The sequence below is a fragment of the Pelodiscus sinensis genome, chromosome 7, assembly GCF_049634645.1.
Source record: "Pelodiscus sinensis isolate JC-2024 chromosome 7, ASM4963464v1, whole genome shotgun sequence".
NCBI lineage: Eukaryota > Metazoa > Chordata > Testudines > Trionychidae > Pelodiscus > Pelodiscus sinensis.
Genome location: NC_134717.1, coordinates 38,650,504 through 38,674,845, shown reverse-complemented (window position 1 = coordinate 38,674,845; position 24,342 = coordinate 38,650,504). Strand labels below are relative to the sequence as shown.

The window sequence follows — 24,342 nt, the reverse complement described above, 5'->3', positions numbered from 1 at the left end:
TCCTTATCTCTCTCATTAAACTTCCATAATATTAGCATCAAATAAAAATGTTAAAATGTTTAATCTCCCAGTATGACCAGTATGACTAATTGGTGTCTCTTTTTTTAATTGGTTACTAAAATTGAGGAAAATGAGAAGCAGACTATGAATGTGGCTTCAGGCTACGTATACCCTTCATTAAGTATTTTCTTTTTTTCCTTGCAATGCAGGATCACAGTCAGTGATTTTTAATGAGTTTCTTTCACAGTTCAGCAGTCAGCCTCTGACAGAAATAAACCATGGCTGTATTACAAGTTGCTTGCTCAAAACACTTTTCACTAGCAGGTTTGATCAGCCACTGTGGAGAAATGACAGATCTATTTTGAAAGAGCATTTAGACTTTTAGGAAATGGAAACAAATGTAATGTTTGACTTTAGCTTTTATTCAATAGAAGAAAGTCAGTTTATTTTAATAAAATCAGTTTACATCTTATTATAAAATAATTGCTTGTTAAGTATCCAACTAATTTTCTCCAAGAATTGAGTGAGTGAGGTGAGTGAGTGAGTGTTAAAAAGGAAGCTAGCTTTCTATGCATTTCTAATAAGGTTTTTCCCTCAATGGCTAATTTATTTAAAGTAACTTACCGAGGAACACAACTTCAAAACTTGTCATCTTTCTGCTCATGTAGATGATAGTGATAATCTCTTACACAGGCATTTTCTGTATCGGTTAGGGTAGCACAAATATACATGAAGGAAATATAGAGAAGCTTTTTAATCGTTGTCCACTCTACGCCAGAAACAAAATTGCTATATGTAAAGCACAACATACATGATTTTCCTAAAGGCAATAAAAATTAAAATTCCTTTATTAGAAGTAAGTTTAAAATATCTGCATGATTAAGATATTCAGCTTTCTGAATTAAACATAAGATACAGAAAGCCATCCCCCTACTCTTGTGACATTGGCAAGATTGTCCAGTCAACAATGGCTGGGTTATGTGGGAGTCAGAGATAAGTTACTTCACTTAAAAGTTTTTAAAGCGATTTCTATAATCAAGTTGTGCAGCAGCCAAGATGTGTAATAGTTTAGTCACATTGTTACCCTTTTCCTTCCTATCTGCCCCTTGACTTATTTCATATTCATTTCATTTTATCTCCAATTAGAGCATAAGTACAGACACTGCCTCAAAGTATCTTACTATGAATTTGTATAATGTGTGGTCATGATCCTTATTGGGGACTCTGGGCGCTATTACCATACTGATTTATTGACCATTTGGGGTAGTTACTTGAAAAACAAACTTTGAATATTACACCTACAGAAGATGGTGACTCATATTCTAAGAATTCAAAAAAGTTAAACCACTAGAACAAATGTAGTTGGACAAGCTAGCTGAGGATCAGTTTGGATATGTACAATGAAACTCTTTGATATTACTTTCATATCCGCAAACTAGAAAAAAAGTTAATTGAAGAATTCTGTGTGTTCATTCTGTTTTCAAAGCAAGAAACCATTGTGACTGCTTTTTAGTAGATAGATGAAAAATGGGCCCTTAGGTTTCTTTCAGAATCACTCACTCTAAATCAAGCTTTGTGAAGCAGTGAGGTAGGATGTGTGGGGAGGTTAATGTTGAACGGACAGACTTGGAGAAGAGAGGTATTCTGTTTGGTTGAGGTATTTTTTTTTAAACAAAACTAGGCTATAACAATTGTAATTTATATACTGTATTTCCAAATGTTAATGCAATTTCTATATGAGCAAGGTGTAATAATAATTTTGGGATTGCTACTTGCAAGGTTCATCTTGTCAAATGTTCACAGTGGGTATTGCCAAAAGTTACTTGGTGCAGGGTAGGAGGGTGAGGGAGCAGTATGGCTGACAACAGATAAAACCACTTCTGAATGATGAGAGGTAAGAGGTTAGTTTGTTTTCTATATCTCTTGGGATTGTGGTGAAGGATGAGGCAGATGTATAAGCTGGGATTGAAAAATAATATAGGATCTCGTCTTTATGAAACCTTATTTATGTAACTGGTTCTTGCTCATGCAAATACTGATTCAGAAGTCAAATTTGTTGGAAGCTAGTCCATAATGGGTAATTGAACTCTTGGGCGTATATATAAGCATGTGGTGAGTTCAAATAATTCCAGGGGAGGGAAATAAAGAATTTTGTCAGGGGAGAAGAATAAAGAATCTTGTGTTTTATAAAGCAAAAAGTTCTATCAGTGCAAATAGATGACTGGGGTCTTGACAGAGCCTTTTTTCCAGGGCACTGATTAAAAGCTGGCTGAAATGAACCTTCTTTTTCATTTTATTTAGTTAATGTTCTTAACTAAATTTAGGCTTATAATAAGTAGAGACTTTGTCTTTATTTCCTGGACTATGCAAAATAACCTTAGCCTCTATCAAAACACCTGCAGTTCATTGTATAGACTTTAAATTGGGACAGCCTCTGGCTAATCTTCCATTGTGAAGACAGATTTTTGACTGGAGGACCGGCACAGCAGGAATGAGAACTATTTGAGCTGTCAATCAAAGGCAAAGGAGCTGCATTTCCTTTTCACTAATGAGGCCAAAAAGGAAAGTCGGTATGAACATGGTAAGAGCTAATTACCTATAGGATGTGAGGCTTTGCTACCACTTAAAATGTGGTTTGGTTTTTGGATTGCTTATTTATTAAATTAACTCTACTATAACTTAGCACTATATTGGAACGGGTTAAAAATACTGTTCTTTTTTCCTTTTAAATGCAAAATTGTTGGTCAGACTTTCAACCAACTCTAAAACCTGTCTAATCTATCTTGAGTATATTGTAGAACATCAGTGTCTAGGCTCAATGTTCCTGCAGTTTACCCCGTTTTAAATTATGTACTTCGCTTTTAATCTTCTTATAGGGAGGTAGTGATGGCTGTTGTGGTCTGGTGGCAAAAGGACTGGGAAATAGCTTCTTGGATTCTGTTCTCCATTCTTCTGTCGACTTGAAATGTGATTGTGGGCACATTCAATTGAGCAGAACACGTGCTGAAGAAATTGCAAGGTCTTTACATGTAAAACGGAGGTACAGGTTGAATCTCTCTAGTATGTCACCCTTGAGAACTGACCGATGCCGAACCAGAAAATTTGCTGAACCATGGGAGGTCAGTATTGCCTAGTGGCATTACCAACACTTCCATTGCTTACTGGACTCTTAGAAGGCATTTGGGGTGAATTATAGCTAAACAACCAACAGAATACTGAGAGCCAGGACTGGTGATTATAAGCAAACTTTATGGGACCGTAGGAGATGTGGCTACCCCATGAAAAGTGGACATCAGGCTAAATGAAATCATGCCAGCCCATGGATATTGCTGGACTAGAGATTCAACCTATATGCGCTTTGCTCCACATACAGGACTCTTTAAATAGTTTACAGTTTAATATTTTATTATAAGAAATTATTAAGTATCCAGTTTTATTCTCATAGCTAGCCTTAGGTTAGCATATTCTGGGGGTAGAGAAGGTGGGAGATCATTCCAAATGAGTACTAATAAAACCATCACACCATACTATGAAGTTTTCCTTCATCACACATGTTTATAGAAAAACTATTTTGAGGAAGAGGTTTTAACCTTTAGATCTACTTGTCAATCTGTGAAATATGGTGCCTTTGTTACTTGGAACCCAAGTGAACTGAAGCTCAGAGGTCATTTTAAAACATTTTGATGCTACCTTAGCTGGGGTCCTGCAACGTTACAAGTGAGTTCAGGATCATGTGGAAGGGGAGAAACTTTCCCTTAGTCTTCAGTGGCATAAGACTCTCCTTTCTAGAAGCAGTTTCGGACGGCCACAACAACTATATTAGGTGCTTGGGTGAGGGTCACATGCCTCAGAAGTGCCACAAGCTTACGGCACACACGAGACGGGACCTCGAAATGCACCTGAAAATGCTGCTGTTTAACAAGGCTCTACAGCCTCCTGAGGTCAAGCCATTGGGAGCCTCTAAGACCGTGAGTAAACCGGTAATGACCAACAGAATAAGCATACGCGACTAGCCAGGTACATCTGGCTCATCTTCCAGCAGCCAGTCTTGAAAACATAAGACGAGTCATACAGTCTCAGAGCCGAGCCCGTCTTCACGAAGAGAAGCGGCACCGGCATCAGGAATGCCTCCAAGGGCTGACTCGGCACCTGGGCTGACTAAAGTCATCGGCATTGAGCAGATCGGCGCTGAAGGAGTGCCCAACGGCACCAGTCTCAGCATCAAGACTCTTGACTTGGGCACCGCCCTTTAGTCCCTTGGCCTCCTCTTCCTTGGCATCTAGTCCAATGGTGCTGAGCCCCATGGTACCAACACCAGCGGCACCAAGCCTCCCGGCACGGGCGACAAAATCACCGAAACCGCAGGTATCGGCCACTTCAGCACCGACGCACACGGCACCGGCATCTTCCACACCGCTCACCATCATGACGGCACACTGATCAGCACCGATGGAATCGGCACCAGGCTTTGCCGATGAGCCGACTCAGATGGCACTGCCAGCACATACACTTCCCACAGCCGAACAAAGAATGCCTTGTACCCACACACGAGCATCTCCCAGGACATGCAAGGCCACTCACAAATCTAGGAGGATAACTATACCTCCTCCTAGTCCGGAACCAGCTGCCTTCTCCCCGCAACTGTCATCACCAGCCTCAGTATTCTCAGTTCTCTCTCACCATGGGATTCCCCCCTACCTCTTACCATAGACGGTCTCCACAGTACTCACCCTCCCATCAGCACTATCACAGGTCATCTTTCTCCTACATATTCGGAGGTCTTGCTCCCCCAGATCACCTACAAGATCTTCCCTCACCTCTGACGGGATATTCTCCGTATTACCATTCATCTCGGCATTACCTTGACAGGTATTCTCCTCACCAAGGCTACTATTCACACCACCACTCATACAGTCACTCCTGGTCGATTTCTCCACACTACCACGAAAGACAATCAAATAGTAGCGCCAGGCTACCACCACAACCTCATCCACCCACCAGACCACCAACTCCTTCATGGGATGCACCTGTGCCAGCAGACTACCCTGATGAGCATAGTAAGTCCTCTCAACGACCGTAGCCTCAACCGGAATCCCCAACTGATCTGTTGTCGTCTTTCCCAGACGATGCAGTCTTCCCCGGAGATACTTCTCCTGTGGACAATATTAAACTATTCCATGAGCTCTTTAGGAGGGTGGCAGAGTCCCAAGAGGTGCAACTGGGGGAAGTTAAACAAAAGCAATATCGTCTACTTAAAAAATCTGTAACCATCGCAGAAGACTAACACGGCCCTCCTGTTGGACTAAGCAATCCTTGAGATTGCTGACGACATATGGCAGTCACCAGCTTCCTCCCAAGCCACATACAAGAGGGCCGACAAGAAATATTTTGTAACTCCTAAAGGGATAGAATTTTTATTCACCTACCTGCAGCCAAATTCCTTGGTTGTCGATGCCACTCAGCAAAGAACCCGCAACACAGGAAAGCCCCCTGTGATAGAGGCCAAGCATTTAGACCTTTTCAGGAGGAAAGTGTATTCATACTCCACATTAACACTCAGAATGGGAAACTATTCCGCCCTCCTGTCCAATCACAACTTTTAACAATTATACAAAGTTAATGACGCGCCTGGAGCATCTCCCAGAGGACAAACGTCACCTACAAAAATCAGTGGTGCAGGAGGGCTATACGGCATTGAGGACTGCCCTGAAAATTTCCCTAGACATTACTGACACTGCAGCTCACCCCTCTGCAACATCTGTGGTAATGCAACGCTCCTCCTGGCTGCAGATGGTGGCCGTGCCTAAAGAACTTCAGTCTAAAGTGGAGGATCTGCCCTTCGATAGGCAAAGTCAAAGTCTCTTCGCAGCTAACACAGATCAAGTCCTCCACTCAGGAAAAGACTCTAGGACAACACTCAAAACACTGAGGATGTATACGCCACCATAGTGCCAAGCAGAGATTTGCCCATTATCTACCAGAACACTGGCTCAACATAATAACAAGCAGCCAGTTTAATGGCTAGTCGAGGGACTGCAGACCATCTCCCTAACAGCTCATACAGAGACTGAAAAGCTTTTTCACCATGGTTTACGCTCATTCCACCATCGTTTACGGTAGGTGATTCTCCACCACCGACCTCTGGGTTAGGGAACTGACAACATCTGGCTACTCTCTCTCTCCCCTACAACTCCCCTGCCTCTATCCTTCTTCAGGGACCCATCTCACGAAGCTCTCCTCATTCAGGAGGTTTCATGTCTCATCGACATCGGGGCAGTGGAGAGGGTACCAGAACAATTCCAAGGCAGAGGATTTTATTCCCGCTATTTCCTAACTGAGAAGAAATGAGGTGGATGGAGACCTATTCTGGACCTTGGGTGGCTCAATCAACATCTCAGAAGGTACAGATTCAAGATGGTGATGTTAGCTTCTATCATTCTGGCACTGAACGTGAGAGATTGGTTTACGTCCCTCCACTTACAGGACGTGTACTTCCACAGCACAATGCTCCCTGCACACAGACCCTTTCTCAGATTCGTCATTGGCAACCAAGATTTTCGATAGAGTCCTGCCGTTCGGCCCATCGTCCGATCCAAGAGTCTTCCCCAAGACAATGGTGATGGCCTCAGCCTATCTTCATCGCCAAGGCATTATGATATTCCCATATTTGGACGATTGTCTGATCAAAGCACCCACATACCAGCAGTTGCTACAGGCCGGCCACATGACAAGAGAGCTATTTGCTACTCTGGGGCTTCTAATCAACATCCAAAAGTTGTCATCCATACTCCAGGAGTCCATCGAGTTCATTGGGGCTCAGTTAGATTCTACAACAGCCAGGGCGTATCTTCCCATAGACAGATTCAACAGAATACGAGACCTAGTCCACACAATATCTACCAGTCCCAGAATTGACATACTTACCTATTTAAGACTCATGGGACATAGGGCGGTAACCATGTACATGGTACAACATGCGAGGCTCCATCTCAGATGCTTACAACATTGGATAGCCTGTATATGCTGCCCGCACAGCAAAAGCATTCACAGAATGGTAATGGTGCCACCAGTGGTACGGCTGTCCCTTACGTAGTGGATGTCCCGCACCAACATGCTTATCAGATGTCCCTTCCACAGTATGCAACCCAACAAAGAAATCACGGCAGATGCTTCTCTTATAGGATGGGGAGCTCATTGTGCGAAAGAGTGCGCTCAAAGTCAATGGACAGTGGCGGAAGGGCTCCAACATATCAACCTATTGGAGTTAAGGGCTGTATTCAATGTGTGCAAAGCATTTTCACAAAAAATCCAAGGCCATACAGTCCAAGTTCTTACAGACAATACCACCATGGTCTATTACATCAACAGAGCGGTGCCAGATCGAAATCCCTCTGTGCAGAAGCCACCAGGCTATTGAACTGGTGCATTCGTCAACTAGTCAACATCCTTGCCATGTATCTACCTGGAAAGGACAACACCACTGCCGATACGCTACGCAGACTTTTTTTTTCTTCAGCACGAGTGGGAACTCCGACCAATGAGTGGCATACTTTCTTTTCTGACGATGGGGGTACCCCACCATAGACTTGTTCACAGCTCACCTCAATACAAAATGTCTGAAGTACTGCTCCAGGGCAAGAATCAGACTGAAGTCCTTAGGGGAAGCATTCCTACTACCCTGGGGCCAACAGCTGCTCTACGCCTTCCCCCAATTCTGCTTCTTCCCAGAGTACTGGAAAAAGATAGCCACGGACAAGGCCACAATTATACTTATAGCCCTGTTATGGCCCAGACAGACGTGGCTCCCTCTTTTGATGCAAATGTCTCTATGACCTCTATATCACTTACCAGAACACCCAGATCTCCTGATACAACGGGGACGATCCATTGCACACCCCCCAGATCGACTACATCTCATGGCTTGGCTCCTAGCTGGCTCCACCAAGCAGAGATGACCTGTTCTCAGGAAGTAAAGGAAGTATTGATACATAGCAGACATGAATCTGCACGAAGGACCTATCTCTACAAATGGCGCCAATTTCATTCCTGGTGCACTGATAATGGTCTAGATGCACTGGCCATCCCTATCCAGCGTATTTTAGATTACGTATTACACTTCCAGCGCTCCGGACTGGTGGTGTCATCAGTCAGGGTCCATCTCTTGGCCATTTCTGCCTTTAGACAACCCATCGAGGGCTACTCAATATTTGCCCACCCTATAAACAAACCATTTTTAAAAGGTCTCATGAACCTTTACCCTGCATGCAGGAATCCTCCTGAACCTTGGGACCTGCAACTGGTTCTGGACACACACACCCACCGTTCGATGAGCCTTTAGCCACCTGTGATATCACCATACTCACCATGAAGGTCGTCTTCCTCCTGGCGATTGCATCAGCAAGACGTGTGGGGGAACTTGCCGCCCTTTCGGCCACCCCGCCATATACTGTCTTTACTAGCCATGGAGTTGTACTAAGATCCCACCCTAACTTCTTATCAAAAGACAATTTGGTAATTGACCCACATTAATTAACCCATAATACTTTCAGCTTTCTATCCCAAACCTGCTCATGAGGCCTGATTACACACTTTGTATGTTCTCAGGGCGCTGGCTTTCTATCTAGTGAGGACTCTCCTTTCCAGCAATCACAGCACTTACTACTATGCATGAGTGACTGAAGCAAGGGCCAACCTTTATCTTTGCAATGCATCTCCAAATTAATCGTAAAATGCACCATGTACTGTTATTGGTTATGCAACAAACCAATGCCTACCTCTCTCCACGCTCATTCCACGAGGGTGATGATGACGATTACAGCCTTGGGACTTGACCTTTGCGAAACATCATGCAATAGATGCAATTGTTCAGGACTCAGCACTGACTACTGTGGTGCTGTCCACACTTAAGACATCCTAACTCTGGGCCCTCCTCCAAAGGCCAGACTACAGCTCAGTACTCACCTACAGTGGAGCACCCACGGGGACACTACCGAAGAGGAAGTTACTCACCTTGTGCAGTAATGATGGTTCAAGGTGTCCCTGTGGGTGCTCCACGACCTGCCCTCCTCCCTGCTTGGAGTCTTATGTCTTTCCAAGTGACCCGATCAGGAGGAACTGGTAGGAGCCGGAGCACGCGCACACTCAGAAGTGGTCCGAAAGGCACTCAATGCCCTGCGCATGCATGGTCTGGCTAATCCACAGCTAAAGAATTTGACATGCAGCACCGGGACAAGCCCGTCTCCTACAGCAGAGCACTCACGAGGACACCTCGAAGAACTGTCATTACTGCACAAGGTGAATAACTTCCTCACATGATATTTCTATGTACAATAAAAAAATGTTTCTGGCTCAGAACTGTATGTATCTGTTTAGAATTGACATATTTTAGGTCAGCGTTTTAATTGTGGAAAAGTAGACTAATGCTTCAGTCAAACATCTGTAGCTAATAAAACTCTGTGCATGATTTAGTCAGTGTGTATAATCAGCTATATAATTGAGAGAGTCCATTTGTTCTAGAACTCCATTTGGCATGCAGTTTCCTCTTACCCTAACTTTAAAGCAAGGTAAGGTATTGGTTGTGCCAGGAAAATGTGATGTGCCTGGAATGGGATTAGTTTTTATAAAAGATGCAGAAAAGAGATGATTATCAGGCAGGTGTAAGGTGCTAGCTGGGGTTGCCCCCTCACTCCCTTTCCCAGGTGCCCTTTAGTGAGGGCAGGGGAGCTGAAGCTCTCCTCTTCGCCAATTCATACAGGAATGTTTCTGGCAGTTCCTCTTTGTGAGAGGGCCAGGGGAAAGTACACAGTTTGCTGCACTCCTCATGCTGGCTGGGGAATATAGGGGACAGATGAACCTGGATGTGCCTCAGCTTGGGGGACATGTATCCAGTGGAGCTGCAGCAGCCATGGAAAAGCGCTTCTCACTGGCTCCAAGCTGCTGCTGTGAGAGGGCTGGGGTAGACCTCTCTCCCTGGGGCAGTTTGCATATTGAAACCTTCATCCCTAGCCCCACTCCAGAGCATTGATTTAAATGAAGAAAAACAAAAATTAAGGATCTGAGCAATGCCAGATAAATCTTTACTATTATGCTAAATATATATCACTTTTGCTTCCATCACACTTGCATTCAAAGTGGAACAAAAAGGTACTTGTGTTCTGCACATAGTGTGACTTTGGCCCATAGCTTCCTTTGTGACACATTACTTTGTTGGGAAAACGCTCCTTAGGATTTCTGCCTGCCTCTCCTCTGCTGATTTTTAAACTCATAATTATATCCTGGGCTATGTCTAGATGACATTCTTCTTTCAGAGTCTAGACAGGATTCTTTCGGGGGGGAAAAACACCCTTTTTTGAAAGAATCTGTCCTCTTTTCTCAGGAGTACAGGTTCTTTCAAAAAATGAGAATTTTTTTTTTTAAAGAACTCCATCTAGAATGCACTTTCACTTTCAAAAAACCCTTTTTCGGAAAAGCGTTCAGATGCAAATATGTAAATGAAGCGCGGGATATTTAAATCTGTGCTTCATTTGCGCTTTAAATTTTCCTCGTTTACATTCCTCTTTTGAAAGAGGAATGTTGTTTAGACGTACCCCTGCTGAGATGCTCATTGAGTTTTATAGTCAATACAGATTTGAATGCCTCAGAAAATTTTTTGTTAGAATTGTGAGAAGGATCAATAAAGGTGAGATCCAGCATTAGCATGGAGTAGCCATCAACTTCACTATATTAAAAAGAAACCCATTTTCCTGCTACATCACATGCTACTGTCCTAAACCTTTGAAAGAAAACTTATTCAAATAAGCTTTGTAAAATGAGATTGAATGGCAGAACTGGGAACTTTTTCAATATTTTGGATGAAGAAGCTTGTTTAAGCTCTATTTAAAATGAAAGTTCACTCTTCAAGTCCTCATCATCTTAAGTCCACTAAAGGACACAATCATTACATGATTCAGTGTGTTTTTGTTAGTAGTTTGCAGCAAGCATCTTTTGAAAAATAAAAATCCTTAGGACTTGCTGGAAAAATGCAAATATTTACCAGCAGAATACATACAGGAAATAATTAGCTGAACTTTATGATAACAAGATGTGTCTACATGGAAACATTTGTACAATCACCTCTTACTCCCTCTGCAGTTCTCTTTGCTGGAGATGTTCCCGAAGACGTATGTTGAAATAAGCAGTGGTGGGTCACACACAAATAACTTGCATTCTCTTGTTATTGACAGCAGCTGAAAACAAGTGCAGAGCTTCACCCCAAATTGATTCTCCCAGAACGGAAAAAAATCATGAAGGACTGTATCTTGATTCCTTTTTAGTTGAATATTTTATAATATTGTCTTGACCATGCTGCCTTATGAAACTTCTGTTAGGTTTCACAGGAGCGAAATGGGTTTAGCTGGGTTAATAGTTTATTGGACGTATCCCATGCAAGACCTGGACTGATCAGCCTTCTAGGCAGGGGCATAGTATGTGTTGCTAGAGATGCTGCTTCTTGGATAAGCTACACAACCCTGTATTTTTCAAATAGATGTGATTAAAGATCCTTTGGCACTTGCTAAAAGAATCTGAGTACAGTATTTAGCTTTGCTGGTCTTGCCAGCTTCCCGTTGATCACATGATTTTTGCCATTCTTAACTTGTATTTAGTACCTTTTTTTAATGAGTAGTCTTGTCAGTGGGACATGGAGAAGATGCTTCTCAGTTTGAGCAAAGCTAGCATTATTGAATCTTAAGTAATAACTTTGTCTACTTAGATTCCATCTGTTCATTTCATGCCCTTAGTACAATTGTTGTATTGCTATCCACTGTGAAACAGCTAGTGCATGTCGTCCCAGAGTCGTTGATTTAATCCCAGTATATAACTTATCAAATTGCTTTGAAATCCTTTGCTATTCAATATTTACTGTGTACCAAAGTCAAATTCCATTTAAGAGACTACATTCCTAGCATTATGCAGTGATCTGAAAAATATTTCTGTCCTCACAAGGTTGCCAAACTTTGTGTGCAGTACAGCTACACTTATTTGAAGATCTAATGCTGTCAAAGTACAGGTTGAAACTCTAAAATCCAGTAATCTCTGGTTTGGCAATATCCGTGGTACAGAGTCGGGGTGGGCAGGGTCAGAAGCACAGCCATGGCTGATGGCAGTGGGGCCAAAGGCTGGATGTACAGCCCCAGTGGGGCTGGCACAGATGGGAATGCAGCCTTGGTTGGGTCTGGCAGCAGGGCGCGCAGCCCCAGCCAAGGCCGGGAGCAAAACTTGGAGACTGTGGCTGGTGCCCAGGGCTGGGGTTGATGGTAAGGAGGGACGCCTTAACCTCCCCTAGTCTGGAAAACTCCATGCTTCAGGACCATTCAAGTCTCGAGGATTCTGGAGCAGGGAATTCCGGTCTGTACCTACATGTTAATGTTTCTCCCTTACTTACATCAGCAATGTCTCTTCAGTATCCTTTTGTTATGAGAAAACAACTTGTACTTGAAATGTGATCAAAACCATCATTGCAGCAACTGCATAAAAATGTATTCTTCGAGCACTTGCTCATGTGTATTGTAATTGAGGCATGTGTGTGCGTGTGCCTGCCACGTGCATGGCTTCCAGAAAGATTTTACCCTACCTCCAACTAAGGATGTGATAGTGTAGATAATTAACTGAGCGCGGACTCATTTGTTAATCTTAATGGTTACACACAGTCCCTCCCACCCCATGCTGCTGCCTCTCATCAGAGACAACAAAGCACGCGAGAGCCAGTGCTCAGACCTGTATCAGAGGCAGCAGTGTGGGGGATGTGAGCTAGTGGCTCCATGAGAACTGGTATGTGTGGGGAGTTACCTTTAAGCTGGCTCCCCATATGCACTGGCTCCCAAGGAGCTGTCCTCCCTGCGTGTGTAAACTAGCAGGTAAGTGACTAGTCGAGTACCTGAGAAGCAAAGGCTTATCGGGTAGGGAAGGATAGCAGACAGCTGCTGCGGCACAGGAGCCAGCAAACAGAGTTATAAACGGGGGAGTTTGGATTGTGGGACTCACTTGGGGTTTGTTTTTGCTGTGGGGGGTGTTTTGGTTTGTTTTTGTGTTCGCCGGACTAACAGAATTTAGGTGAGAAGGCTGATAAACACAGAGGCAGCAGTGGCCATGGCCCAAGTAATAGAGGACACAAGGAGGATGATTGGATGTGGTAGCTGCGGTATGTACATGATTCTGGAGGGGGTACCTGTAAGGAGTTTTGTTTGCATGAAGTGCCACCTGATAGAGCTGAGGGAAGAAAAGATCTAAGGATTGGAGATGCAGGTGGAAATTTTGGTTGAGTTTAGAAGGGGGTTCGAGCAGATGATGGAGCAAAGGCGTGAGGTGGCTGAAGGGGAAAGCTTAGACATGCAGATAGAAGCAGGATCAAAGGCCTCTTCCAGGGGGGACTGCTGGGTGAAGAAAATGGACAGCGGAAGCATGTGACTAAGAGAACCAGGCAGAGGAAAAGATGGGCCAGTGAAGGAGAAATAGAGCTCAAGAACAGATATGCGGAATTGGAGAATGAAGAAGGGGTACAGCAGGTGGCCACTGAAGATGGAAGGGCAAAGAAGAAGAGAAGAGTGGTTAGTCCCATAGATAAAGGGGAAGAGTCAATGGAGAAAACACATTATAATGAGCACCAGGAGGATACAGGATGGGTTGAAGAGGATTACAAGGGGAAATAGAAATGGAAAGGATTTGCAGCTAGAGGAAACAAAAGATAGACCAGAGAATCGGACTGTCACGAGGAAAAGGCAGGTCTACATGATTGGGGACTCTTTATTGAGAAGAATAGATAGGCCTGTAACTAGAGCTGAACCAGAGAATAGAAGGGTGGTGCTATCGGCCAGGTGCTAAGATACAGGCTCTGGAAATGAGTTTGGAGAGGATCCTAAAGGGAGTGGGAAAGAATCCATTGGTCATCCTCATGTAGGAACAAATGATACGACTAGATTCTCACTGGAATGAATCAAGGGAGACTATGCCAAGCTGGGGAAGATGCTTAAGGAAATCAAGGCTCAGGTGACCTTTAGTGGGATTTTGCCTGTTCCTAGAAAAGGGCAACTAAGGTGTGACAGGATTATGATGCTCAATAGGTGGCTCAGACAGTGGTGCTATAAGGAGTGCTTTGGGATGTATGGCCACTGGGAGGCATTCACAGACAGAGGACTGTTCTCTCGGGATGGACTTCACCTAAGTAGAGAGGGAAATAGACTTCTAGGATGGAGGCTGGCAGAACTGATTAAGAGAGCTTTAAACTAGGAATTTGGGGGAGACGGTTGGGAGATGTCCAGGTAATCTCTATGCTGGATTTTAGCGTTGAGATGGAGGAAAAAAGTAAAAAAGGATATAGCTGTGGGTAGGAGAATGGACATAAGGAGAAAGGGTAGAGTGGATACTAATCTAATAGGTCATATTGGCGGTACAATGTCCAGGCCCAATTGTGTAAAGAATGTGAATGAGGCCAAACAGCAAAAATTAAGATGTTTGTACACCAATGCGAGGAGCCTAGGTAACAAAATGGAGTAACTTGAGCTATTGGCCCAGGAAGTAAAACCAGATATTATAGGAATAACAGAAACATGGTGGAGTACTAGGTATGAGTGGAGTATAGGTATTGAAGGGTATGTGCTGTTGAGGAAAGACAGAAATAAAGGTAAAGGTGGTGGAGTAGCATTGTATATCAACGATGAGGTAGATTGTAAAGAATTAAAAAGTGAAGGAATGGAGAAGACAGAGTCTGTCTGGGCAAAAATAACATTGGGGAAGAAAACTATTAGATCCTCCCCAGGGATAGTGCTTGGGGAGTGCTATAGACCACCAGAATCTAATTTGGATATGGATAGAAATCTCTTTAATGTTTTTAATGAAATAAATACTAATGGAAACTGTGTAATCATGGGAGGCTTTAACTTTCCAGATATAGACTGGAGAACAAGTGCTAGTAATAATAATAATAATAGGGATCAGATTTTCTTAGATACGATAGCTGATGAATTCCTTCATCAAGTAATTGCTGAACCAACAAGGGGGGATGCCATTTTAGATTTGGTTTTGGTGAGTAGCGAGGACCTCATAGATGAAATGGTTGTAGGGGACAACCTTGGCTTGAGCGATCATGAGCTAATTCAGTTCAAACTAGAAGGATAAACAAAAATCTGAGACTAGGGTTTTTTATTTCAAAAGGGCTAACTTTAATAACTTAAGGAAATTAGTTAGGGAAGTGGATTGGACTAAAGAATTTATGGATCTAAAGGCGGAGGAGGCCTGGGATTATTTTAAGTTACAAGCTTCTGATAGCTTCTGCAATTGTATCCCCAAAAAAGGGGGGAAAATTTATAGGCAGGTGTTTTAGACCAAGCTGGATGAGCAAGCATCTCACAGAGGTGATTAAGAAAAAGTAGAAAGCATATAAGGAATGGAAGATGGGAAGGACCAGCAAAGAGAGCTACCTTATTGAGAACTGTAAGGTTATGCATTTAGGGATTAACAACAAGAATTTTAGTTATAAGCTAGGGACACATCAGTTGGAAGTAATGGAAGAAGAGAAGGATGTCGGAGTCCTGGTTGATCACAGGGTGACTTTGAGCCGCCATTGTGACATGGCTGGGAAAAAGGCTAATATGGTCTTGGGATGCATTAGGGGAGGTATTTCCAGTAGAAATAAGGAGGTGTTAGTGCCATTATACAAGGCATTAGTGAGACCTCATTTGGAATACTGTGCGCAGTTCTGGTCTCCCATGTTTAAGAAGGATGAATTCAAACTGGAACAGGTACAAAAAAGGGCCACTAGGATGATCCGAGGAATGGAAAACCTGTCTTATGAAAGGAGACTCGAGGAGCTTGGCTTGTTTACATTAACCAAAAGAAGGCTGAGGGGAGACCTGATTGCTTTCTTTAAATATATTAGAGGGATAAATACCAGGGAGGGAGAGGAATTATTTAAGCTTAACACCAATGTGGACACAAGAACAAATGGATATAAACTGGCTATTAGGAAGTTTAGACTTGAAATTTAGATGAAGGTTTCTAACCATTAGAGAACTGAAGTTCTGGAACAGCCTTCCAAGGAAGTAGTGGAGGCAAAAGATCTATCTGGCTTCAAGATTAAGCTAGATGGGTTTATGAAGGGGATGGTTTGATGGGATAACATGATCTTGGCAACTAATTAACCTTTCACTATCCGTGGTAAATAGGCCAATGGTGGGATAATAGGAGTTACTATAGAGAACTTTTTCCTGGGTATCTGGCTGGGGAGACTTACCCACATGCTCAGGCTTCAGCTGATCGCCATATTTGGGGTCGGGAAGGAATTTTCCTCCAGGGTAGATTGGTAGAGGCCCTGGAGATTTTTCGCCTTCCTCTGTAGCATTGGGCACGGATCACTTGCTGGAGGATTCTCTGCACCTTGGGGTCCTTAAACCATTTGAGGACTTGGATATCTGAGATACAGGTGAGAGGATTATTCTAGGAGAGGGTGGGTGAGATTCTGTGGCCTGCATTGTGTAGGGGGTCCGACTAGATGATCATAATGGTCCCTTCTGACCTTAGTCTATGATATTAGAAATAAAAAAATAATTAACAAGGCCCTAATACTCATTCAGTTTATTTGTGTACCAAATAAATTAAGCCTGTGAAAAAACAAGGGGAAGTACTTTACTCTTTCGTTTCGAATGGGGCAGTTATGTTGCATAACTGCTTATTTTACTTAGAACATTAATGCATAAATGTTCAGAAATAAGAACTGTTCACCTTTATTTATCCATACATGTGAGCTATCACTTTTTGTAAAAGTCCATTTACTAGAGTAAAGGCGACAGTTTTAAAATGCTTTTATAGTCATGTGATATGATCTTTTCTAAAGGAAGTGTCTGCATTTTAGCGCACTAAGAATCTTTCTTTTCTACAGCATGGAAAAAAGTCCATGGAGTAGATGGCCTTAATGATCCTCCTGTTGTAGGATAAGTGAAGTCAGAGTAGATGATCAGATATGCACCTCAAATGTGGTCCTTTGAGATAAAGCTAAAATTCAAATTTTCCTCATCCGTATCTATGAAAGATTATGTACAAAGCTATCAAACTTTTCACATCTGAACTAACTCTTTTGTGCTAGCAAGACTTGTCAGTGTGCATTTTGAATACAAGTAATGTTGATTGTACAACATGTAAGTAGTCATATAAATGGTTCATAGCCAGCTAATTTATCCCCAACTTAAAGGTAATGGGCCTGCCTGCTTTTAGTGCAAGCTCTTCTACCAGCTTTATTTCAGGTCCTGATGCCTTCAGAACACTGAAGCTTTCCTGACCACAGGTGTTCCTTTTAGACTAATAGCTATTGAATCTGTAGTCAGGACGTCTTTCTCTTTAAAATTCAGGGTGTTTAGCTACTGATGTCTCACCAAGTTTTGTGCTCCAGTTAAAAACAGGTCCTGATTCTTAGCAATGTATAATACCTTTGTGGTAACTTTTTATTCAGAGATGTAACCCATTTATCAGCAGTGATAATACCAGACCAGTTACTACTATATTTTAAAGTACACCAGTTAGATAGCATAAGTTATTGGAGGAAACTGATGTAATGGTACCTACATAACTCTTTCCCTACCTTGCTTGGCAGTACAGTATTTGAAAGTGTGTGTGTGTGGGGGGGGGGTTTGCTTCTCATTAGCATTAAAATATTTCTCCTCTCCAGTCCTTTTTGTGTAAGAAGTGTGAGGATTTGTTCTCTTTAGCAAATGCAGGCATACCTGGTTAATGTATTTTTCAGAATGATTTCAGTTTTTTGGCTTCCTGTGCCCTGGAGTCATTGAATGGTAAAAATCATGTATAAAATCCTGAGATGCTTGAAAGCTTTTACAGTAATATAGGCTTTCTTTGTCAGTCTTCCAATGTGAAAGAGAAAGTAAGTCCTCCACATTTTCCACGGTCTTTGTCAAATGGTCTGAAGCAGCACGAGGCCACCATGAATAGTGAGTGGACCGCATGAGTGACCCTCCATCTCAGTGAGCTGCAGCGAACTGTGGCCCACTATGGATCTGCCTGTGGCCCACAAACCCTGTCTGCCTCCCTACCCCACACACCTTTTACTCACTGGGGCACTGGAGCCTTGCACTTCCTACTCCTCCCCCTCTCCCAGCACTTTTGGAGTGCCCTAAATCCCTGATTCATGCTCTGTCCCTCTTACCCCACTCTCTCCTCAAGCTGAAACAACTATGAAAGCTCATCTGTGGTATTCAAGCTCTGAGAGGGTGAGGGGACCAGGAATGGGGGCACAAATCAGCAGATTCAGGTGCTCTGAAAGTGCTGGGGGGAAAGGAGAGGAGTAAGAAGTGTGGGGATCTAGTGCCCTACTGTGCAAAAGGCATGTGGGGGAGGGAGGCAGACATGGTGTGGGCCGCAGGTGGAACCCTAGTGGGCTGCAGGTTGGCACCACTGGTCTAAAGCACTGGAATATCTCTCTGCAATTATTAAGATTAATACAATTGTGAGTGCTGTAGTAAGTACTGTCCTCCTACAGATTCTGGCAACTGCAGAATCAAATTCTGTCATTGCGTGTACATATTACCTTTCACTAATAGGTCAGGGTGATCTGCCCCTGAAAGATTGTAGCCCACTGTAGCCCAAAAGTTAATGCATTTTTTCTCAGTGATCTTAAGCTGTTTTGGTTGGTATTATTTTTTACCTTCACTACTAGAATAATTCAGACTTTCTCGCTTTGATCAACTAATCAAGTTAAACCCATCAATATTAGATGCACACTAATCAGACAGGATCATGTTTCTGACAGAGGTCATTTAAGAGTGTCCTCTTTGGTTGTCATCTTAGCATGTTGATACAACATCAGACAGGAAAAATTACTAACCTCCCATTTAAAGGTATGTACACATTCAGCTTTGACATAGCAACTTTTACTTAATTAGAATTTTAACAATCATGCTTTGCTTCTGCATAAGCCTAACATAACTTCAAAAGCCCCTTTTGCACACTCAGGAAACTTTTCCTCAAGAAATGCATGTTCCTTTAAAGCTTGCAACAAGGCTTTACTTTTGAATGAATAAGTTACATCACTGTCCAAAACAATTTTTTGGTAATGGATTAATCCCACTCTTTTGGCTACTCTTCACACATTTTGATCTGAAATTGGAGTGTAGTTTAAAATGTTAGTCTGCATTTGCAAAAACAACAAGGAGTACTGTGGCACTTTAGAGACTAACAGATTTATTACGGCATAAGATTTTGTGGGTAAAACCCACTTCATTAGACGAACTGTAGTGGAAGTTAGAGGCGAGGGGGGGAGGGGTGTGTGGGAGTGGGTGTGTAGCCTCTCCCAAATTGGGAATTTTCTCTTCCAACAATATCCGAGGTCTGGCATGATCATGAATGTTCCTCGAGAGAGCTCCAGGACAAGAGGGCCAGCATCTGGGAGCCTGATGCAGCCCTGCAAGTCTTCTAGCAGCAGGGCCTCAGCAGCCTGGGCACAGTGTAATCCAGGTTGTCTGCTACCCGGCAGCGTGGCTTGGACCACAGCAGCGAAGGAGGAAGTCTGGCCAGACTAAGTTAGCCTGGGAGGCGTCGGGGAAGCAGTGATGGCAGTGTGATTGGAACTGCCTACCACTTAGCAGCAGGGCCAGGCCTGTGGCCTTAGCAGCCTGGAAGGGGAAGCTGCCCATGGCAGCTTGGCAGAATCAGCGTGGATGGGGTCACATGCTGCCCATCAGTGGTGTTAGGGCTCCGACAGCCCGATCAGGCAATGTGCTTTTCGGCTATGGCGCTGGAGCTGCCTCACTGGCTGGCAGCAGAGCCAGGGTTGGGGCTGGCCTGCAGACAGCCCAGTGGGGCTGAAGGAGCCAGGAGTGGAGAGGGACAGTGGGCTGAGGGGCTTGTTAGGGAACCTCTTATTGTGTGGCAAATTCCCTCATCCGGGACCAGTCAGGTCCCGAGGGTGCCAGATGAGAGGTCCAATCTGTATTGTGTTAAAATGCTGTGAATTTGGTTAGCCAACTTGATTAGCCTCATTATGTGAAGATGTGACCATCAAAAAGGGGGAAATTGCTATTATAGTGCATTTAATCAGTTAAGATTCTTATTTAATCCTAAATTGATTGTATTAAATTGCAAGTGAGCTCCATTTCAGTTGTGTCCCTGTGTAATCAGGTTTTGAAATTCTTTGTAGAAGGATGGCTGCTTACATTCCCTGGACTTTCAGTGATAGATTTGAAAAGTGTTCCCCTAGAGGTTTGTGTGTTGCCTTTCCTGATGTCTGACTTATGTCCATTTATTCTTTGGCATAAAGAGTGTCTGATTTGGCAAATATCCATGTCAGAGGTGCATAGTTGGCTCTTACGCACTTCTGAGGTATCTATTCTTTAAATGAAAAATCTTTCCTGCTCTTGTATTCCAGGACACTTCTAATAAACCATTCTCTCGTTCTGTAATTGCATAGCTTAGCTACACTTTCTCTTGATGGTATATGTTTAGAAAACTTAGTAGAATATCTATATTGAAGAAAGGAAGGACTGGCCTAGGACTGCTGCCAGAAACCAGTACTAAATATTCTATTTTCATTTTTTAAAAACACTTCACACTCTGAGGATTCCTACAACTGCATACTAAAAACAAATTTTCTTTTCCCTTAGTAGCTGGTACCTAATATTTGTAGAGCAGGGGAACTTACAAGTATCCAAGATCGAAAGCTTATTGAAGTAGGTGAGAACTCCCACTAATTGCAATGGGCTTTGGATTGGGCCCATATTAATGTACAAAGAACCATGTCTTGGTCAAATTAGAGCCGATGGAAGTCTTGCCACTGACTTCAGTGGAAGCAGGCTCAAAACCTACTCACACAATTTGTTTATACCAAAATAATTCTGTTGTGTTAAAAGCAGGAGTGACCCTGGATTTCACAATGCCCTGTAATTATAGTTAATACAGAGAGTCAGCCTCCCCCCTTTCTTCCCCCTTGAAAAGAGTAACTGAAATAACAGAGGATAACAATGCAGAATGGGAAATTTTCCCATTCACACAGGATGAATCCCTAGAAGGCTGCTACTTTCCAGGAATTATTTTGTTTCTCCAACAGTTTTCATTTCTAGGGAATCTCATGTTTTTAATACAAAAACTGAGCACTGATTGACAAAAGCGTTGGACCACATGTGTGGAGTTAGACAAGGGCATAAGTCTGCTTCCTGAGTAAGGATATTTTGTTTTATTGGGTCCTAGGTTAGTTTTCTGCCACCTGGGACAATATGTAGAATTCTCGAATTCATATCTGATAATGGGGAGGATGGAGCACCTTATGTAACTTTCAAGTACTTTTCTGTAGCGGGATACATAGGGGGCTAACTCCACTATACCAGTTGGAGAGTGACATGGGGTCACAGAATTAAGATAAAAGGGTACCCTGTTTCTACTTTAATAATCATCCCAGTACTCTGAAAGTGTGAAGGTACATCTATACAGATGTTAAAATGATTCATTCCAGCCTGTGTATTGATGGAATTTATAAATAGCATCTGTATCTAAAGTTTCAGTAACTACAAAAGGGTCCTATTATGACTTGATCATTAAATACTTTTTCTTGTATTTTTTCAGTCCATTTTCAGTTCAGCTATTTTTTTGAAGCACTATTTTTATTCAGGTATATAGCATTTTGTCAAGGCTTTCTTTAACACCAAAATTAAATCACACCATGATAACATAGCTTATACTAAAATTGACTTTGTGACACTGTGTCAGTAAATCACCATCCACAGGGACAGTAAACTCATTATAGTAGCCTTGGAATGGAAACAGCACATTGGAAGAACAATGACTGATAGATGAAAGAACTCCCTCCTCCCTTGTGGAAACTAATGTGAAATGCAAGGCTTGCCTGAGGTACGTACAGCTGCCCCCAACAAATGCTAGGTGACATAACCATATTTAAAGGGCTTACTGCTTAATGAGGAGTTGCAGCTCTTAATATTAAATATACAAAATGCATCCAAAGGTGCAGAAATGAGACCAAGTTAACTAATTATTTGAAGGAAAGGCCAGGATCACTCACCACTACATATAAGAGAAGAATTGAAAAGAGCTATGGTTCTAAATAGTTCTTATTTTTGTCTTAATTGTATTTATCCAGTTCTATCAGATACAAATGCAAACCAGAAAAAGAAAACTTATGAGACTGAGTGAGATCTCACCTGGTGATCTAAAATGAAAATCTGAAATGGGAAAAGATTAATATAGCTTCAGAATATACAGCATAAAGCTATGGCTCTGATTACTGATTCAGCCAGTATGCTCATAAATTAAACTTCTACCTTTTCAGAAATCTAAACACAGGAGGTTCTATGTGTTATTCTATTTTTAATTACAGTAGCAACTGCAGTGAGGCTGCACAAATATTGTACAGTAATTCTGTTTAATTATTACTGTGCCTTGAGAGGTTTGTTTTTGTTTTTTAAAATGAGTTGGCTGCATCAGTGATGGTGTAAATGAATTTGAGCTTTTAGAGAGATGTTTCTGATGTTAATCCTAGATAAATGCCTTGGACAAGGCCCTGGTTGTGGTGGAAACTCTCTACCTCGTAGGTGTATGTGACAAGTTCCAGTTGTTTATAGTATGTGGGAAAGGTGAAAAGCTGATTTAAGTTGCCAAATGATGCTATGCAGGCTCTGTCTCGACCCCCAGTTGCTGGGGAATATATGGTTTATGGGCTTGACTGCCCAAGGACGACCAGGAAAGTTAGTAAGACTCAACTAAAACTTAGAATTTGAAATGAAATATTTAAACTATTTTTAATCCCTGTGTGAAAATCATTCAGAATTTAAAATGTCCTTAATTTGGACATTGAAAATTATTTAATCTAACTAAATTAAAGTGGCTTTAATTCTGATCACATCCCTGTGAGGATGCTGTTAATGCAGTTTAACTAATCTCTTTCAAATTCATGCTTGTCATTAATTTGGATTCATTTTTCAGGTTGTCCCTCTGCAGAAGAATCCTTAGGTGCAAGCAATCTTACTAATGGTCTCCAAAGATGAAAGAATAGTTCATAAAATGATTGGGTTAAATTAGAGGGGAGGGAGTAATATATATTGTCTTCAGCCCATACTCCATTTGGGTAAACCACATTGTAGAGCTTTAGAACTCCTTAATTTTAGAGAGTGGAGATTTAATAGAGTACATCCTAGCGCCCGGGCCAAGTTTTTATACTTAGTGCCCAATATTGATGGATCTCAAAATTGCTCCATTAGGAGAAAAGAAACATTCAAGAGAGAACAGAGATGCTTCTTTTATTTCCTGAGAGATACCGTCTTGCTTTTCATTGTGATTCCCTTAGTTTGGCCTTGATTCTCTACATAGCTGCCCAGTTCCTGAAAGTGCACAAAAGCTTTTATTATGCCAAATGGCCCAAGAAGAGAAGATGTGAAGAGTTCTGGCTCCCTAACTGCCTCTGCAGTTGAGCAAGCTTGGGGCTCTTGCCCAGGGGAACACCGTGCTGATGACAATACCACAGAGAACAGCTTCTAATTTTCATCTTTTGAAAAAACATTTGTCCCTTTCCCTTGACTCTGCTGTCCTCTGGATTCAACTGAAGATCAAGAAAAAGGTGGAAAAGAGGTCTCTTTCTTCATACCTTCCACACAACATAAATCTAAGGATGGGTGTGCAGCTACTTATGTGTGTTGGGCTCAGTTCAAAAGTCAAAAGAGGGGTAGTCATGTCAGTCTATAAGTTGTTTGTTTGTTAAACATGAGTAGTCCTGTGATACTTTACACAAATAAATAAATAAAATAAATAAATAAATAAAATATATATATATATATAATTAGAGGCAGTCCCCAGGTTACGTACAAGATAGGGACTGTAGGTTTGTTCTTAAGTTGAATTTGTATGTAAGTCGGAACTGGTACATATTGTAGGGGAAACTCTAGCCAAACGTTTCTCCAGAGCTCAGTTTTATTCTCCCACACCTCACTTCCCTCAGTCCTTTATTCTCAAGCTGAGGTGTCTGCTAAGAAAAGCCGCTTTGCGTCTCCCTGGTCTGCTGGGAGGGGGGCGCTAGCTTCGCGTCTCCCTGGTCTGCTGGGGGGAAGCAGCTAGTGTGGGGTTGCCTCACCCTGTTTGTAAGTAGGGATCCGATGTAAGTCGGATCCATGTAATCCGGGGTGGGTGGGTGGGTGGGTGTGTGTGTGTGTGTGTGTGTGTGTGTATATATATATATATATTGTATAAAGTGTAAAATCAGATTGCAGTCAGATGTGTGAGTATTGTGGCATCAGCTCAGTTTCTTATTGTTGCTGATTGTCTGAATTGGTATAGAATATTCCTCTGGTAACGGGAGAGTTGACATAG

At 42.4% G+C, this 24,342-nt stretch overlaps 1 protein-coding gene across 5 annotated transcripts in view; it reads left to right on the top strand.

Annotated features, from left to right (window-relative positions):
• Positions 1-24,342, top strand: part of STK39 (serine/threonine kinase 39) — a 298,211-nt gene that overhangs the window by 209,976 nt on the left and 63,893 nt on the right. The gene's annotated exons all lie outside the window — the stretch shown is intronic.